Genomic DNA, 21,178 nt, shown 5'->3' with positions numbered 1-21,178 from the left:
CAGTTTGTCAAAGTCACTGTGGTCTCAAGGAATGTGGTTGAAGCAAGGCTTCCACAGACAAAAATGTGGACTCACAGAGTCCACGTTCCTATATCCCTGTCCCTCAAAAAGCCCTTAGTTATCCCACTCTAGGGATTCCCAATGGGTACAGTTCTAACCCTAGATGGCATTTTGGAAACATGCAGGGACATTTGCAGTTGTCAATCACAATGACTGAGGGGGGGGGGGCGTTATAAGGTATTTATTGGGCAGAGGTTAGAGCTCCAGACACTTCATGTAGATGATAAACCTATTTATAATTACCTAAGCCTAGAATATAACTCCAATTTGTTTATAAACTCAAATCATTTTTGCATGATTTTTATATAAGCTGAATTTTCCAGGAATGCTACCACTGTCAGTCAGTGGTAGTACTGACTACCACTGTAGTCGGTATATATACCACAGTATAAAGGTGGTACTTTATTTCGTTTGGAACTTTACCAAGCATTGTCCACTGTTCTAGAAAAAACATCACTTATAGCAATGCTAATTGTACTATTTGAATCTCTCTACTCGCCACCTGTATCAGTAGCTGTCACATTCGTAATTCTCCACATGGGGTAAATTAGCTGACCACTTCCCTATGCTTTCCAATAGAGTTGGGCCTTAGCATTTCTATCTTGTAATGCATGTTATTTTACTATGAACTGTTTTCATTATACTTTATATTACAGTTCAGGCATCATTTTGATTTTTGTTGAAATTGTGTATTATCTATGAATTTCACTTTGGGATATTAAAGGGTATATCATAACATGTTTGCTATGAAAAGGGGAGCTTTGGGTCTGATAGGGATGAACACAACAATTATGATCCTGCCTGAGTAATAATGCCAGATGGATGGCAGAGCCTTTGCCCTCTTCCCAGTGAGGCATTTAAAGTGTAAAGCTGGGCCGAAAGCTTGTATCTTCCTCACCTGTTTATGGATAGAGATTAAACCTCTTTGGGATCCAATAAAGGATAATGGTTATGGTTAATACAACATCTGGTTTCTAAATGTCCTTTCCTTCACCCTGTGATGGGATGAGATGATTTTGAAAAGAATAAAGCAATCACTAAAATCAGAAACAGATGTAAATTGGATTTGAGACAATACCATCAGTACATCAAAAGTAAAATTTGACCTTGGATTTCAAGCAAGGTTGGAAATGTGGCCTAGAAGGGAGGTTTCTCATTTTAATGGTTACTACCAGGAAAGTTAAAGATTAAGTAACTGTCCCATAACTTCTTAACTATACTTTGTTTATTGAAATCAGTGGCTCCACCTTAGCCTCCAACCTACTCCAGGGGGAACAGTGGGAGTCTCTCCAAATGGAAATTTGGGGGGTTCATAGTCTCTATTCATGGTAACTTCTCTATATAAGTGCTGTGGTTGAATCCATCAGTCCACCCCACAAACAGGGAACTCTCTTTCCCAACCCCAAATGTCTAAAAGATGTGATAGAGAGACAGACAGATAGACAGACAGAGATGGAGAAAGTGCTCCCCTAGAGAGAGAAGGAGACAGCAGTAATAGAGGCAGAAATGATACCTAGTATTGTACTCTCCACCTTATTTGGCCCAGATCTTCTAATTCAGCCACCATTCTAGAACCTAAAATATTCAAAGATAGGTTACTCCAAGACCAATATTCTCTCCCTATTTTTTCTGTCTCTCTCTTCTTCAAAGGGCTTTGGGAATGGAAACATTTCCATTCCCCTCCTATAGCCAAGTAAATTCTCTTAGTTAATATTGAAAAGTCTCTTCTGGTATCTCTAGCCCTCACTGCAGTAGTAAAAGATACAGTGAAATAATTAAATACATATTTATGCTAGAATGTACTGGATGTTTATCTGTTTGCTCTCATATCCATTTCCCAACATTCTACATTTTCCAGCCACCCCCCCTATTTTTTTTCTGATTTCCAGGTAGGCTTGGCTGTAGGAGACACTAACAAAAATGGAGGGCAGGAAGAAAGTAGAAGCCAGGGTATTCCTGCCTTTTCTCTCTGCTTCAAGCAGCATCTTCAGCAGTAATTGCTGTTCCTGCCCCCCCACTTGAAGCGGCACCCTGTCCCCTCCGTGGACCTAGATCCATCCAGATGGTTCTTCTCAGATGGGAACACTACTTCCTCTCTGTGTTTCTCGAGTTCTAGGGATGGTAGTGACTTCCTGATGTTGTTAATCTCTGGGTTGACTCCCATCTCTTATTTGGCTACTCATCTCTTCCATCACCTGTACTAAATCCCCTCTGTTTAAAATACCTAGAATAGTTTCTGCTGCCCTCTCTGGACCTTAACTAATACCCACAGGAATAACATAGTGGTAAGAAGCGTGAGTGCTGAAATCAAGCAGATGTTGGTGTGTATTGTGGCTCTGACACTTCTGGCTGTGTTCTTTAGACAAATTAAAACAACTTCTGGGGCTTCCCTGGTGGTGCAGTGGTTGAGAGTATGCCTGCTGATGCAGGGGACGCGGGTTCGTGCCCCGGTCCGGGAAGATCCCACATGCCACGGAGCTGCTGGGCCCGTGAGCCATGGCCGCTGAGTCTGCGCGTCCGGAGCCTGTGCTCCGCAACGGGAGAGGCAACAACAGTGAGAGGCCCACGTACCGCAGAAAAAAAAAAAACAAAAAAACTTCTGTGAGGCTCAGCTTCCTCTTTTGTAAAATGATATTAATGACAATAACAACAACCACCACAACAATAATATCTACCTCATATTGGTATTTGAGGATTAAACATTATCATGTAATGGTTCCTAAATTTTTAGATTTCTCAAAATTGTAAAATTTCTAAAAATAAAAGTAGAATTTTCAAGAAATTGAGATAGGGTGGCAAAATCTTTATTGGGCTAAAATAAGGACATTTTAAAAAACCTATCATAACATCATGTCATTAAAAGGGAATTCATTTTAATAACATGGCATGGATATAATCTCAGAATAAAGGGCAGTTTCTTAAATTTAATAAATTAAGCTTTATGAAAAACTCATCACATTGTCTTAATTTATCCCTTTCATCTTTTTAGTTTCTCTATGGCTAGATGAAAACACGGGCACAGTCCTGCACTGGTCTGCTTCTCAGCTCTTGTTTATGATACTTTTGTTGTCACTACTTCTATTGTTACTATTAGGAATGAGAGTACTCATTAAGGATCTAAGATATCCAAGGCAAAATTCTCTCCATTGGCTTTGTCACACTCTTTTCTACGTACACTCTTTTCTCTTTTCTACGTACACTCTGATTCATGGCCCCAACTTTTCTGAGCAAGTGACCACCTCGTCCCTTAATTTGACTCTGACTTAGCAAAATCAGGGAAAAAGTACTGTTTGAGCCTAAAAAATCCTTATACCACAAAAGCAAACGTAAAAGTTCAAGTCCAGCATTTTCTTGCTATGTCACTATAATCCTTCCTCTTTCTTCACCTCATCCCAGCCCAGCCAGCAGAGCTACAAATTTTCCATATAATGATTTCGAACTGTTTATATGATATTTTCAGGCCCTCCCTATATAGTACTGAAATAATTATTCTAATTAATTCATGGAAACAATGCAAATAAGTCAGTTGTTTGTCATTATGCACAACCTGAACACCAATAATTTTTCAACCAGTTTTACTGGCTTCCTCAGCACATAACTTCAGTTATTCCACCTTTTACTTTTAGTCATATTTGTTCCACACCATATTCTTCTAAGTCATCACTGTTATTCTTAGCAATTGCTATTAAATGATATTTGATGGTCTGGCCTCTTACTCCTCAGCCTTTTAAATTTTCCATAATGTCAAATAATAGAAGTATCCCTGATGAGGCAAACATGTCCCTGAAAGAAAAGTGAACCTATTTTCAAGTCCTTCTTAAGCTGTGAGGATTTATTTTTAATCTTTCAATGTGTGCATTACATTATTCCAAATTCTCTTTGGGGTTGCTCCTGCAGGACCCAGGGGTGTATCAGTCACTGGAAGAGCAATTTGAGAACCTCTAGGACTGATTTTTGAAAATGCAGTATCCACAGAAACACTCTTCAGACGCTATCCCAGCAAATGCTGGCAATTCTACGCTTGTGTGGAAGGTGGCTTCTGTGGGTTTGTCCAACTGCTGTTCTACGGAGACCATCACTCTTTTAAACACAGCACATTCTATGCTGTATCCTTGCATGACCATCACAAGAATTATGAACGTAGACTTGTATTTCCCAGAAAGAGTATGCCTCAAGCTAAAAGCAGCCGGATGAGATAAGGAAAATCAGTCAGTGAAAGGTTTGCTTAGAGTCTTTGGGGCATGTTCATGCTCTCCAGGGTTTATGTGTACAGTATTAATAAGCCAATTCTAAAAGTCAAACAGATAATACTCCAAAACTTGTACGTAGACTCTTGCACCAAAGAACCACATACTCCTGGATCAGCACACTGCTTTTTACCTAAGAAGTAAATGAATGTGGGAAACAGTTGTGGGTCGCCATCAACAGGACAGTCCCATGTGCATTTGGTCAGGATATTATCTCTGAAAATGTGATCTCTGTCTCATGAACTGAGGGAGGAAGGAAGACAAACTTCTTGAAGAAAAAACCCAGATAAACCCACTTGAAGCCATTCTTCCAGTAGTTTTAATGGATTGCACACAACCACTCACACTTTCTCGCCAGGCCCCCTTGGGACCAACACTACATAGTTTAGAGACAAGCAGACAGGATTAAGGGTGAAGTCTGTGAACCACGGAACACAATTTTCCTCTCCATGAAACTAACTGGCCCTTCTGGGGACCAAACCCATGACCCTGGGCTCATTAGCACTCTACTCCAACCATACCCAAAACAAATACAGGTTTGAAGCCAGAGGAGCTTCAAACCACACATAAGAATGTAATCAACAGAGCCACAGGGAAACACATAAAGTAAACACTTTCTATATAGGCAAAAAGAACAGATTTGGAAAGAGCCTACATTCTCTGAATCCCTTAGTCATCTGAAGGCTTACTGGAAATTTCCACTTGGATATCTTCCATCATTTTGGCTTCAGCCATTTTCCTCTCTCAGCCCCCACCCCTGAAAGGAATTTACCATTTGGAACTTTCAGTTTATGGCACCATCACTCAGTCAACCAAGTTCAGAACCTTGGAGTTGTCCTTAGCAACACATTTGACAATCCAATGCATATTTAGTCCAAAAACAAAATTCATTGAGGACTTTACTCAGACATCTCTCATATCTCTCCTCCTGCCTATGCCCAAAAGCATCACCACAGTCCAAACCTCATCACCTTCTGGATATTATGATAACTGCCTACCAGTCTTCGCCTCTCTGATCCATTTTGTATACCATTCTTAAAATTCTGCTTTGCACATCTTCTCAAAAACTTCAGTGGCTACTGTTCCAACTTGATATCTTACATTTTCCCAGAATCTATTACAACTAAACTGTTCATATTCATCCCCACCTTTGCATAAGCCCTTTTTTTCTAGATGTCCAAAGACTAGCCACCATTTAAGACACAGACTATATTTCAATTCTGTTTTTCTAGGTTACTTCAAACCCTTTGAATCTTTCTCTTTTGAACTCCTGGACCCCACATTAGCAATACTAGGAATCTGATTCTCTAATAATCTATCACTACTTTATTTTTTGCTCTATGTAACACTTTACAATCATATTGTAAATTCTCTGAAGGCAGAGACTTGGCTTTTATCCCATGGGTATTTTTGAGCCCTAATGTGTGAGCGATACTATTCTGGGAATATAATAATGAATGAAACAGACTTACATTGTAGTAAGAAGGAGATGGACAGTAGACAAATACATAAACAAGGTACCTGCAAATAGTAGAGAAAACAAAAGGGCAACATAAGAAAACATGAATTGAATCACTATTATTAATTCATCTCTTTTCTGAGGCCAGGCAGTCCAATGGGGAAGTCAAACCCTTATAAAATGAATTATTACCCCATTCTGCCTTGGGTTCGCTCTTCCTCTAGCATTCTCTCTCTTACAAATTCCATCCTGTCATCTGGCTTTCTCCTCCATGAAGATGATGCCAAACTGATCTCTCTCTTCTGAAATTCAGTCATTATAATCCACCACCTGACAATCACCTCCACCTAGAATTGCACTGTCCAATACAGCAGCCACTGGACAGCTGGTCGAAATTGGGATATGCTGTAGGTGGAAAATATGTACTGGATTTCAAAGACTTAGCATGAAGAAAAAGGATATAACATAATTGGTATTTTTATATTGACCACATGTTGGCATGATAATATTTTGGCATTAAGTAAAATATATAATTAAAATTAGTTTCATCTGTTTCTCTTTTTTAAATGCGACTGCTAGAAAAATTTTAAATTACACATGGCTTACATTTGTGGCACTCATTATATTTCTATCAGACAGTGCTGACCCAGAAGTTTTGAGCACTTACTGTATACCAGGCATGATTCTACTTGATGCCCAACTTCTAGGATTGCTATTACTTCAATTCAAACTGAAGATGTCTTTTCTCCTCCCAAGGCTACTCTATATTTTGGCTTTCCTACCTTTGTCAATGATTCTGTTCCAACTTTCCAGAGTTACAAAATCAGACATCTTTATCTTTTTTTCAGTGTTCATCATTTGCCAAGTCTTATAGAGTTTCCTCTGTAGCACGATCTCTATTTCCTCCCTCCCTTCTGTTCTCATACCACTGTCCTTGATATCTCTCAAAGAACAATTTAGTAAGATCTCTGCTTTCATATCTCCCCACTCCAGTCTAATCTGTATGCTACTGCTACATCAGTCTTCCTAATCCAACACAACAATACCAGAATCAAAGAATGGTACAATTGAAGGAACATTGGGTATCCTTGTGGAATCTTTTCAAAACAATGAAATGAATAGATAAGATTTATAGGGGGGGGTGCTGCCTGTTTGCCACTGACTCTTAAGTATCTCACATATATAATCACATTTAATCATCCCAACAACCTTATGAGGAAGATATTATTAATATACTCATTTTGCAGATAGGAATCCCAAGGTCCAGGCATATTAAGTAACATGCCCCAAAGGCACAACACCAGTTGTCAGCCCACGTCTATCTGACCCCAGAGGCCTTACTCTTAACTTCTATGCTATATTATCAGAGTGAATGGGAAAAGTCTTCATAATCCTGTCCCCCAAGACTTGCTATTCTATCCAGATCAGTAAATGATATCACTATTCACCCAGGGGCTCAAGTAAAAAACCTGAGTCATTCTTGATGTCTTTCTCCACATTCCAATCAAATCCATCATCAAACCCCATTAACTCTCTATTAAAAATATATCCCAAGTTTGCCTTCCCACTATCTGCATACATGTATCCTTATCATAAGCCCTGTCATTGCTCACTTAAAAATTCTAATTTGGTTCCTTACTGCTGTAGTGGATTGAATTGTGTCCCTTAAAAAGATATGTTTGATTCCTAACCCACCCACCCCCAGTAGCTATGAATGTTGGTACTCTATTTGGAAATAGTCTTTGCAGATGTGATTAGTTAAGGATCCACAATGAAATCACCCTGGATCTAGGGTGTGCCCTAAATCCAATGACTGACGTCTTTCTAAGAGAAAGGAGAGGGCAATTTGGACACAGAGACACAGATTAGAAAAGGCCATGTGAAGATGGAGCCAGAGACTGGGGTTACGGTGCCACAAACTAAGAAATGCCAGGAGCCACCAAGGCTAGAAGAAACAAGGAAAGATTCTTCCCTAGAACCATCAGAGGGAGCATGGCCCTGTCAGTATATTGATTTGGGACTTCTGGCCTCCAGAACTGTGAAAGAATAAAATTTCTGTTGTTTTAAGCCACCTAATTTGTGGCAATTTGCTATTGCAGCCCTAATATACTGCCCTTTCATCTTCTTTAGTCTATTCTTAACATAGAGACCAAGAGTCATTCATTTGACTGAAAATCAGATCAAGGCCCCCCCTGCTTGCAATCCTCCCTTCTGTAGTTTTTCATCACACTCAGAATACTATCCAAAGTCCTGCCCATGGCCTTCCATATCGGATATGAACCTGTCTCTAGCTACTTGTAGACCTACTCCTGTCAAGTCCACTCACTCTGCTCCAGTCTCTCTGGACTCTCACTGTTCCTCAAAGGCAAAAGTATATTCCCACATCATTACCTCTGCACTTGTTGTTTTCTGTCTGGAAGGCTCTTCCCCCAGCTCTTCTCATGGATCTCCCTTGCTTCATACAGGTTTCTGCTAAAAAGAAAGGCCATCCCTGGCCAACCTACCTAAAATAGCATACCCTGTCCTGGCCTTTTGATCCCCTTACCCTGCCTCAAAGCGCTTCCCACTGAATCAATATTATACATGTACTTTTGTATTGGTTTCCTTACTGTCTATCAGCCTCACTGATGCATCCCCAGCACCTACCATGGTCTATGATACATAAAGGCTCTCTAAAGATTCATGTAATGCACGAATAAATGAATGAACACTTGAGTTGGAGCCTAAGGAAAATTTAGTATGATCGACTTATGGGCCAAGTATTTTAAGTCAGGGTAATAAAAATATAATCAATAGCAGCAGTAACCATTTCTTGAGGGATTTCTATGTGCCAGGCACTGCATGAAGGGTTTTAAATATCTTATCCCAATTAATCCTCAAAACAATTCTATTAGGTAATCATAATTAGCTACTGAGTAAACTGAGCTTAGAAAGGTTAAATAGCTTTATATATAATTCTTACAATTCAATATAAAAATACAAATAACCCAATAGAAAAATGGGCAAAGATATGAACAGAGAACTCGTGGAAATTAACATATGAATGGCTGATAGTCATTTGAAAAAAAGTGCTCAATTCCATTTATAATCAGAAAAATAAAAAATTAAGCATGAAACAGAATTTTTACTCATAATATTGGCAAAATTTTAAATTTGGTAATACCAAGTATTGACTACAGTGTGGGAAAACAGGTATTCTCATATCCTGCTTATGGATGTATACCCTGGTTCATTGGAGGGCAAGGGGGAAATAATAATTAAAATTTTAAATGCCTGTATCCTGTGATCCATCAATTTTGCTTCTGCCCTAGAAAAGTCCTCACACATATGTACATGAAAGAAAGAACAAGGATATTCATTGCAGTATTGTCTGTTAGAGCAGAAACCTGTAAATAACATCAGTGTCCACAGTAGGGGGAACAGTTTCATAACAGTGAATGTATTCATGGTAATGAACACTATGAAACAGTTAAAAATAATGGGGTAGATCTCTATGAACTATATGATCAGATTTATAATGTTAAATAAAAAAGCAAGATTTAGAATGATATGTGTAATAACATCATGTATGCAATAGCAAAACAATACATTTTCTATGGAAATGATTGATAGATGATAGATAGATAGACATATAGATAGACAGACAGATATCTGAGTTCATTTGAGCTGCTATAAGAAAATACCATAGACTGAGTGGCTTCCAAACAACAGAAATTTGTTTTTCATGGTTATGGAGGCTGGAAGTCTGAGATCAGAGTGCCAGCAAGGTCAGGTGAGGGATCTCTTCCAGGTTGCACACTTCTCATTGTGTCCTCACGTGGCAGAAGGGAGTAGGGAGTTCTGTGGAGTCCCTTTTATAAGAGCACTAATCCCACCAATGAGGGCTTCATGACCTAAGCACCTACTAAATTCCCCACCTCCTAATACCATCACATTGGGCATTAAGATTTCATCATATGAATTTGGGGCAGACACAAACATTTAGACCATAGCAATAGCTATAGATAGATGATTGATAAATCGGTAGATAGATAGATAGATAGATGATAGATAGGAAGAAGTGAGGGAAGAAGGGAGAGAGGGAAAAAGGAAGATAATTTAGAGCAAGGAAATGGATGATATCATGTAAGGGGAGAGTGTGGAAAGAAAAGAGTGGAGGGCCCAGGTCTAAACCTGAAAGAACTCCATTACTCAGAGTTTGGGTAAAAGAAGGGGATTCTGAGATGTTGCAATCACAAAGGCAAGAACACTGTGGTGTCACTGAGTCAGAATGACAGTGTTGAAAGGAGATGTTTTACTATATTGAAAGGTGTTAAAATGTTTAGTAAAATTACTTTTGCGGCATAGCATATATTAGTGGTTTTTCTTGAGTAGTTTTGGCGGATTAGAGAGAGCAAACACCACACTAAGGCTGAAGTAAAGAATGAATGAGAAGTGAGGAAATGAAGAAAAAGGTATAGAAAACTTTTGACCAAGAAAAGGTCAAAGACACAGGGGAATGTGGGCCCAAGAGTTATTTTTAATGAAAGATACTGGAGAAGGTATGTATGCTAATAGAAATGACCCAGTAAAAAGGTAAAGATTAAAAATGAAAAAGAGAAGGGGACTTCCCCGGTGGCTCAGTGGTTAAGAATCCCCTGCCAACGCAGGGGACATGGGTTCGAGCCCTGGTCTGGGAAGATCCCACATGCCACGGAGCAACTAAGCCTGTGTGCCACAACTACTGAGCCTGCGCTCTAGAGCCCACGGGACACAACTACTGAGCCCACGTGCCACAACTACTGAAGCCGGCATGCCTGAGCTCATGCTCCACAAGAGAAGCCACTGCAATGAGAAGCCTGCACACCGCAACGAAGAGTAGCCCCTGCTCGCTGCAACTAGAGAAAGCCTGCCTGCAGCAACAAAGACCCAATGCAGCCAAAAATAAATAAATAAATAAATAAATTTATAAAAAAGAAAATGAAAAAGAGAGAAAAGGGAAAACTTGAAGAACAAAGTCCCTGAGAAGATGAGAATATCCAGACCCCAACAGGAAAAAAAAATGGTTTTTGACTAGAGAAAGGGTACTTGCCCAATTGTAACAATGGAGGGAAAAAGAAAGATAGAAGTGCAGGTAGGTTTGTAAACTTGGTAGCAAAAAAGAAAGGAGGGTGTGCCTATTTGAGGATGTTTACATTCTCCATGAAGTAGGATTCAAGGTCATCATTAAAATTGAGGGCAGCATGGGATGCGGAGAGAGGGACAGGGTAGGTGGAAGTTTGAGAGGGTAATAAAAGGTATAAAATATATTCATTGTGGTTGGTAATTGGGGGACATCTATTTGTTCCAGTGGGTAGAAGTACATACAGTAGAGAAATGTATTAGCAGAGAATGTCTATTTGAGGTTGAGGGTTACAAATACATAGTGATGCCAGTATGACCGCTTGTCTCTGTGGCTATAGGTTGCGCGTGTACTAGAGAAAAAGGTCAAGGTCTTTGTTAAATACAGCATTAAATTTTACTTTCTTTCAACCACCAGTAAACTCCTTACAGTCAGTCAAAAAGTGTGCATTCTATCTGGTATTTTTTTAAGATCAAAGAATTATTTGGGGAATATTGTCTAGTGTTGGTTCATTAAAACAGTTCTGGGGACTTCCCTGGTGGCGCAGTGGTTCAGAATCTGCCTGCCAATGCAGGGGACATGGGTTCAAGCCCTGGTGTAGAAAGATCCCACATGCCACAGAGCAACTAAGCCCATGCGCCACAACTACTGAGCCTGCGCTCTAGAGCCCGTGAGTCACAACTACTGAGCCCGCAGACCACAACTACTGAAACCCACACGCCTAGAGCCCGTGCTCTGCAACAAGAGAAGCTGCCGCAATGAGAAGCCCGTGCAACGCAACAAAGAGTAGCCCCTGCTCGCCGCAACTAGAGAAAGTCTGCGCTCAACAACGAAGACCCAATGCAGCCAAAAAAAAAAAAAAAATTTTAATTAAAAAAAAAAAAACAGTTCTGGAAGCCTCCCCATCACTTAAATGAGCAGTATTCTTTTTGTTTTTATAAATGAACTGAGAACAATATATATAAACGTGTTATCTTTGACTCTGCTCTCTCCTTCATTCCTTTTGCCACCTGTAGCTGTCAAGCCCTCCCATTCGGCCTTCCAGGTCCATCCCTCTTCAATGTGTCCTCTTGTTCCATAACCACTGCTATCGCTCTAGTCTGCACAGTAGTGTGGCCAAAGCCAGCTACACATGAGAATTCTCAGAGCTCTACCTAAACTGGTTCAGAACTTCTGGAAATCATGACCCTAAAATCTCCATTTTTAACAAGTTCCTTATGAGGTACCTTTTCAGTCCACCTCAGCCCACATTTGGAACACACTCTCCCGTATGCAAGGTGTATTTTGGTGTTTCCTGACTTTGAAAAGAAGCACCCGCCACCACGTAACCACTCAGAAATAAATCTGAGGAAGTGAAATGGAATTTCCATTTCTGAACCAATAAATTATCCTCAGAGATGACTGCTTGAGTGTAAAGTACACAAGGCCATATTGTGTGTAAGAATTAATGTTTGTGGAAGGAATAAATGACTGGATAACAATTGAACCCAAGGTGGGGGTGAGGCGATGCTGCATTTTGTAGTAGTCTACAAGACTGGACAAGAACTTTGCACATTCTGTTTTGAAGAGCTGCCAGGGAGAAGAAATGCCAGGCCAAGGAAAAGTTGTGTAAGAGGAAAACTTAAAGAGGAGTATCGAAGCTTGGAAGGAGCCACATATGAAATAAAATGTCATTTATTTTTTTCTAATCACAACTCAGTTTAATGAGGAGATTTGGCAGGGAGGGGACCCTGGTTGGAATAGAGATACTCTATTAACCAAAGAAGCCAGTAGAGGCTACACAGCCAAATAAACTGTACCGGCCTTCCTTAATTTACCAGCTGTTTCCTTTCTGTTGAATGGAAATAGAAAAATTAAACCTTCTAAACTCAATATGAAAATGATTCCTTCAGACTCTAGAGAGCATGATCAGGTTCTTACAAGAGAAACTATTTAGCGGTGACTTAATAATATGTCTCCAGAATACAAATTCAAGGGACCAGACATGGAATGTTCATCAGCCTTTCTAATGACATTCACAGAGTTATTTTTATGCTTAATCAAATGAGTCTCAGACAGCTTTTGAATATGGAAAGGATGATACACAAATGTTTGTGCCAATTTCTGGTTATGTACTTTGCTTAAAAATTGACTTGGACTAGCTAAAATTTTGGCTGAAGGCTTTTCTTGGTAAGAATGCAGTAAAATATGTGGGCATTTCATCCGAGTTGGGAGGGTATCACTTCACTGTGGGCCGCAGCGTTGTAAAAGGTCAGTTAGGTGACAAAATGACAAATTCTCTTTACACTACTTAACGAGATTTTATAGATTACACATTGAAGTAGGCAATTTCCATTACCATTTCCTGGATGGGAATTACATTGATATCTTCTATTAAAAGGATAAAAAATGACTTAAAATGTAAACATTAAAACATGTACTCTTTATTTGTTTTTGCCTTAGAAATACAAATTCATAATATAATATAATTTGGAACTAATATAGACATAAGAGAGCATCTAGCTCAAAACATTTGTTTCAAAAATTAAGAGAAGCTGTCAGATTTAGTTCAAAATTAGAGCACCTAAGAGTTGATTGTATTTATGATAGTACTGCCAACTTAGAACTTAGTACGACCTAGAACCCTGCTTCTATATTCCACATGTGTACTAGAAGTAAAATCAGGGCTCCCTAGGGCTTCCCTGGTGGCGCAGTGGTTGAGAATCTGCCTGCTAATGCAGGGGACATGGGTTCGGGCCCTGGTCTGGGAGGATCCCACATGCTGCGGAGCAACTAGGCCCGTGAGCCACAACTACTGAGCCTGTGCGTCTGGAACCTGTGCTCCGCAACAAGAGAGGCCGCGATAGTGAGAGGCCCGTGCACCGTGATGAAGAGTGGCCTCCGCTTGCCACAACTAGAGAAAGCCCTCGCACAGAAACAAAGACCCAACACAGCAAAAATAAATTAATTAATTAATAAACTCATACCCCCCAACATCTTCTTTAAAAAAAACAAACAAACCAAGGCTCCCCAAATAATTCCCCATGAATGGATGGTGGTCATTTCCCTCAAAATCCTTGTCTTTGTGGCTTTCCCACAATATGTTGGTTTCTAGGAACTACCTGATGGAATAAAGCAAAAAGGGGAAGGGAGACCCCAGCAAAATCTTACCAAAACTACTAATCCATGCAAAGAGAAAAAAATCATTTTTTCCTTGGCTAAAGTAATTTGGTTTGGCTTTCCACATGACCCAAATTCACCAGATAATTACCAGTTCTCTGTTTGTCTTCGTGCCGTTTTGGTCTGGTCTTTGAATCCTGAGTGTACCCACAGTCTAAGGGATTAACTGAAAATTTCCCCTGACATTATTAAACCCATATACCATGCATTTTATGGCCTGTTGCAGGACCCCAGATTGCCAGCACTAGGAAATGCACTCAGGAGATTGGCCCTGGCCCCCAGATCAGTTGAAGGGAAAGGGGTTATTGAAAGAGAACAGCTGGGGTGGCAAACTACAGGAGGACGGGGATATGTCTGTTTGATATGTCATTTTATCCTCAGTACCTTGCATAGTGCCTGATGGGCATATAGAAGGGGCTTAATAAATATTTCTTGGAAAGCATATTGAAGTGAATGAATAGAAAACTCAAGTGAACAACCCCAGAAAGCTGAGAGAGTGAAGATGTAAGTTCTCTCTTGGTTATTGTAAAAAACTATCAGAGCTTCTCAGCTCTATAACACACACACACGCTAAGCTAAACATGGACAGTAAGAGCAACCATAAGTGACAATTATTGAACTCTACTATGTATCGGGCATTGTTCTAACCAAGTCTTCCATGTGTGTTAATTCATTTACTCACTGAAAACCTATGTGGCAGATACTGTGATTATGCCCTCTGGCAGATGAGGAAGCCAAGAGTTTCATAAACTTCTTCAGTTTCCCAGCTAATCGAGGGATAGAACCAGGATATAAAGCAGGCAGCCCGACTCAAGAGACTACAATCCTAATAACTATGCTCTATTAATTCCTCAAAATTGAAATTAAACCTAAGTAACAAAAATGGTTCGGTATGAGTGCTAGGGGCTTTCCCTCTACTTTTCCATCCATCTTCTGGGGACTGTGTCTGTGTTTCATGGCATTTACTAGTGTCCTTGGCCATTAAAAAGAGAAATATCCAAATAGGTAGCTCCTATGGAGTTTAGCAAAATCTTGGGACATTGTGGGGTATCACTTCTGATGACAATCCATGGATAACATGCAGGCAGCTGTTTACAGAAGGTCCTCAAAAGAAAAGGCTGAAAGAAACAGCCAACATGGCCCTCCTCTAAATAGCAGTGCATAGTCTGCAGGGCACCCCATCCCTCTATGCTCATCAGCTCCCTTTCACCCAGTCCCCTCAGGCCTGGCCTGCTCATCCCAACCCTCAGCCTCCCACTTCACCTCTCCCTCTTCTAATGAGATGACCACCACCTGCTAGCCCAGAAAGGGGGCTCAGTAACCTGGTTCTTTCCCTATTCTCTTTTTTTTTAAATTTATTAATTTTATTTATTTATTTTTGGCTGCATTGGGTCTTCGTTGCTGCATGCAGGCTTTCTCTAGTTGCCATGAGCGGGGGCTACTCTTTGTTGTGGTGCAGGGTCTTCTCATTGCGGTGGCTTCTCTTGTTGCGGAGCACCGGCTCTAGGAGCGTGGGCTTCAGTAGTTGTGGCACACGGGCTTCAGTAGTTGTGGCTCATGGGCTCTAGAGCACAGGCTCAGTAGTTGTGGCTCACAGGCTTAGTTGCTCTGCGGCATATGGGATCTTCTCGGACCAGGGCTCGAACTCGTGTCCCCTGCATTGGCAGGCGGATTCTTAACCACTTAGCCACCAGGGAAGCCCTCCCTATTCTCTTTGTCACCTAATTTTATGTCATAGATTCTGTAGCCTGCTTCCTTAAGAACCTTCCTTTTGGATTCTCAAGGGCTCTCTCCTCTCTCAAAACCTGGCTCTTCAAATCAAAAGTTCTGGCATTGGAATCCATGCTTCTATTGTGGGCTGCAAGAACCTATTTTATTGGTTCCTTCCTTTTTGCTTTCCTGAGCTAACAATCCTAACTCTCCTCAAATCAATACAGATGCCTCTGGCTGAACAGGGAAGAAATACTGAAACATAAAGAGAGATTTTATTTCAAAAACAAAACCAAAAACCTTTCTTTCAAGCCAGTCAACTAAGTTTAAGAAATCACCAAAGCTTGGGACTTCCCTGGTGGCGCAGTGGTTAAGAATCTGATTGCCCATGCCGGGGACATGGGTTCGAGCCCTGGTCCAGGAAGGTCCCACATGCCATGGAGCAACTAAGCCTGTGTGCCACAACTACTGAGCCTGCGTTCTAGAGCCCGCGAGCCACAACTACTGAACCCGCGCGCCTAGAGCCTGTGCTCTGCAACAAGAGAAGCCACTGCAATGAGAAGCCCGCGCACCACAACGAAGAATGGCTCCCACTCGCTGCAACTAGAGAGAGCCTGTGCGCAGAACGAAGATCCAATGGAGCAAAAAATAAATAAATAAATTTATTTTTTAAAAAAAAGAAATCACCAAAGCTTAAGAGCTCACCTCATTGAAGTGTTGTATTTCATTTCATTTTGTTCTTTTGTTTTGTTTTGTCTCCTCCCCAAACCTGCAGAAGCAATTCTTGGACATGGCTCCCTTTGCTCCAGAGTGGAAAAGAGCTCTGGGCCTTAGCTTTTGTCCTGAGTCTGTCATTAATTTACTGCAAAACTTGGGCTGGCCACTTCTCTGCACTCGGTGACTGTCTCAGTTGCACCAACTACGTAACAATCATTTCACCCACTGTTTATGAGGCAATTATTGTGGACAAGACCTCTCTGGGAAGGTGTCCATGCATTGCCTCTTTTGACTTCACAAGAATCCTGGGAGCAAGGAAGGTATTTTTATCCCCATGTCACAGACAAGGCAGCTGAGGCTTATCATCCAGGTATAGTGATAAATCCAGGATTCAAACCCAGGTTTTCGGGACTCTGAAACCCTTTTCACTCTACAACTATAGCATTTTATTTTATTTTATTTTATTAACATCTTTATTGGAGTATAATTGCTCTACAGTGGTGTGTTAGTTTCTGCTTTACAACAAAGTAAATCAGCCATACATAGACATATATCCCCATATCTCCTCCCTCTTGCGTCTCTCTCCCACCCTCCTTATCCCACCCCTCTAGGTGGTCACAAAGCACCAAGCTGATCTCCCTGTGCTATGTGGCTGCTTCCCACTAGCGATCTATTTTACATTTGGTAGTGTATATATGGCCATGCCACTCTCTCACTTTGTCCTAGCTTACCCTTCCCCCTCTCCATGTCCTCAAGTCCATTCTCTACATCTGCGTCTTTATTCCTGTTCTGCCCCTAGGTTCTTCAGAACCTTTTTGGTTTTTTTTTTTAGAATCCACATATATGTGTTAGCATACGGTATTTGTTTTTCTCTTTCTGACTTACTTCACTCTGTATGACAGACTCTGAGTCCATCCACCTCAATACAAATAACTCAATTTCGTTTCTTTTTATGGCTGAGTAATATTCCATTGTATGTATGTGCACATCTTCTTCATCCATTCATCTGTCGATGGACACTTAGGTTGCTTCCATGCCCTGGCTATTGTTAATAGAGCTGCAATGAACATTGTGGTACATGACTCTTTTTGAATTATGGTTTTCTCAGGGTATATGCCCAATAGTGGGATTGCTGGGTCGTATGGTAGTTCTATTTTTAGTTTAGATTAGGGGTGTTTGTGTGTGTGTGTGTGTGTGTGTGTGTGTGTGTGTTACTACAGAGCTGCTAAGTCTATCGCAGAGGAAATGTTAATGGGAAAATACAAAGTCTGAAATACATTTATGCATAATACTGGAAAGGGAATACCAATAGTTGGTCACCCGAGTCAAGTGGCAGAGCCATGGGGATATCCTGGTCCAAGACGATACAGGCATCAAATGTGAATGAACAAGCAAATTCCCTTTGGTTGAGCAGTCTATGTTGATTATGTTGTTGGGACAGTTTCTCACCCTGCTAAGGCAAGACCAGAGTTACAAAATCTTAAAAAAGGGCAAGGCAAAGACCACAAGCATTCTGGCAAAATTCTGGTTTGCCGTGGCCTCTCATGCTGACTTATTTCTGCTGAAATGATAAGGATCCCCGGCAGGCTCTCTGGGCAGGAAACTCCAGTGCTTAGGGAGGGAGCCTAATTGGGAAAAGGACAATGAACCATATGCAGACTCTTGTATCCCTGACACAGCAAAACACTGTCTTTGCTCTGGATGGCAAAGTTGTTTTCCCACTGTGTGCATGGGAGAGAGATGACGCATTCTGTGACAGTAACTGTGAACAGGTTGGGGGGAAAAACAAGGGTCACTTCCAAGAGGTCAGTTAAAACTTTGCCTTTTCAAAGTCTGAGGAAATAATAATGTGGCTGCCCAAGTGAAAATCTATCTGTTGCTATGCATTCAGTGTACACCTTGCTTATCCACTCAGAACTCTCAATTAAAATCGCAGCTGTTATTTGTGTGTTGGGTTCAGACATTCTCCCATGGCCATGGCAAAGGAACAAAGGAAAATACCCGTGTTGGTCGTTACACCTGCAACTGGGAAGAATGGGATTGATGTCAGCTGCATTCATATTGTATCTGGAATAATAATAATGCCTTTCATTTGCAGAAAGCTTTACAGTTCATGAAGCCTTCATGTGCATTTCATGCATTCATAAAATTAAACATGGTGACTCCCTTATAGAAAACAATACAAAAAGATACTTATTTTGAAAAATCACCCTCTGCAACATGTAGATGACCAAATGTTTGAGTGTCTAAATATATTTTTTACATAGTCATAGCACCCCAAGATTTCCCACTCAACAAATTTCTTCTCCATTGTAACAACAGTAACACACACACACACACACACACACACAAAGCATATTTCCTGTTCTTAACTGAGTGTATATCTTTTTTGCTTAATGATTTATAGGAGTCCCTTATACATTCTTGATATGAGTTCTTTGTCACATATAAGATTGTTACTCTCTTCCAATTGCTTATTGAGTCTGTGATTAGCACACTATTGGTTGAACTTTACAGTTAGAAAAATTGCTTTAGTCCAACTTCTTCATCCACAGATAAGGAAAACTGTCCCAGAGTGACGTTTTCACATAGCTACTTAGTGGTAAAAAATAAGATTAGAACCCAAGTCTTCTCACCTTTTCTCCTGGGCTATAGCTAATATTCTACATTGGTGAATTCCTTTTTTAAAAAAATTTTATTTATTTTTTTATACAGCAGGTTCTTATTAGTTATCCATTTTATACATATTAGTGTATACATGTCAATCCCAATCTCCCAATTGATCCCACCCCCCCACCCCTGCCACTTTCCCCCCTTGGTGTCCAAATATTTGTTCTCTACATCTGTGTCTCTATTTCTGACCTGCAAACCAGTTCATCTGTACCATTTTTCTAGGTTCCACATATATGCGCTAATATACGATATTTGTTTCTCTCTTTCTGACTTACTTCACTCTGTGTGAGAGTCTCTAGATCCAACCATGTCTCTACAAATAACCCAATTTCGTTCCGTTTTATGGCTGAGTAATATTCCATTGTATACATGTACCACATCTTCTTTATCCATTCATCTGTCGATGGGCATTTAGGTTGCTTCCATGACCAGGATATTGTAAATAGTGCTGCAATGAATATTGGGGTGCATGTATATTTTGAATTATGCTTTTCTATGGGTATATGCCCAGTAGTGGGATTGCTGGGTCATATGGTAATTCTATTTTTAGTTTTTTAGGGAACCTCCATACTGTTCTCCATAGTGGCTGTATCAATTTACACCCCCACCAACAGTGCAAGAGCGTTCCCTTTTCTCCACACCCTCTCCAGCATTTGTTGTTTGTAGATTTTCTGATGATGCCCATTCTAACTGGTGTGAGGTGATACCTCATTGTAGTTTTGATTTGCATTTCTCTAATAATTAGTGATGTTGAGCAGCTTTTCATGGGCTTCTTGGCCATCTGTATGTCTTCTTTGGAGAAAAGTCTATTTAGGTCTTCTGCACATTTTTGGATTCGGTTGTTTGTTTTTTTAATATTGAGCTGCATGAGCTGTTTATATATTTTGGAGATTAATCTTTTGTCCGTTGTTTCGTTTGCAAATATTTTCTCCCATTCTGAGGATTGTCTTTTCGTCTTGTTTGTAGTTTCCTCTGCTGTGCAAAAGCTTTTAAGCTTCATTAGGTCCCATTTGTTTATTTTTGTTTTAATTTTCATTACTCTAGCAGGTGGATCAAAAAAGATCTTGCTGTGATTTATGTCAAAGAGTGTTCTTCCTATGTTTTCCTGTAAGAGTTTTATAGTGTCCGGTCTTGCATTTAGGTCTCTAATCCATTTTGAGTTTACTTTTTTGTATGGTGTTAGGGAGTGTTCTAATTTCATTCTTTTACATGTAGCTGTCCAGTTTTCCCAGCACCATTACTGAAGAGACTGTCTTTTCTCCATTGTATATCCTTGCCTCCTTTGTCACAGATTAGTTGACTATAGGTGCGTGGCTTTATCTCTGGCCTTTCTGTCCTATTCCATTGATCTATATTTCTGTTTTTGTGCCAGTACCATACTGTCTTGGTTACTGTAGCTTTGTAGTATAGTCTCAAGTCAGGGAGTTTGATTCCTCCAGCTCCGTTTTTTTCCCTCAAGACTACTTTGGCTATTCAGGGTCTTTTGTGTCTCCATACAAATTTTAAGATTTTTTGTTCTAGTTCTGTAAAAAATGCCATTGGTAATTTGATAGAGATTGCATTGAATCTGTAGATTGCTTTGGGTAGTACAGTCATTTATACAATATTGATTCTTCCAATCCAAGAACATGGTATATCTCTCCATCTGTTTGTATCATCTTTAATTTCTTTCATCAGTGTCTTATAGTTTTCTGCATACAGGTGTTTTGTCTCTCTAGGTAAGCTTATTCCTAGGTTTTTTATTACTTTTGTTGCAGTGGTAAATGGGCGTGTTTCCTTAATTTCTCTTTCAGATTTTTCATCATTAGTGTATAGGAATGCAAGAGATTTCTGTGCATTAATTTTGTAACCTGCAACTTTACCAAATTCATTGATTAGTTCTAGTAGTTTTCTGGTGGCATCTTTAGGATTCTCTATGTATAGTATCATGTTATTTGCAAACAGTGACAGTTTTATTTCTTCTTTTCCAGTTTGTATTCCTCTTATTTCTTTTTCTTCTCTGATTGCTGTGGCTAGGACTTCCAAAACCATGTTGAATTATAGTGGTGAGAG

The sequence above is a fragment of the Orcinus orca genome, chromosome 11 (genome assembly GCF_937001465.1).
Source record: "Orcinus orca chromosome 11, mOrcOrc1.1, whole genome shotgun sequence".
Taxonomy (NCBI): Eukaryota; Metazoa; Chordata; class Mammalia; order Artiodactyla; family Delphinidae; genus Orcinus; species Orcinus orca.
The sequence above is the reverse complement of the archived record's forward strand: the minus strand, read 5'-3'. Positions refer to the sequence as shown.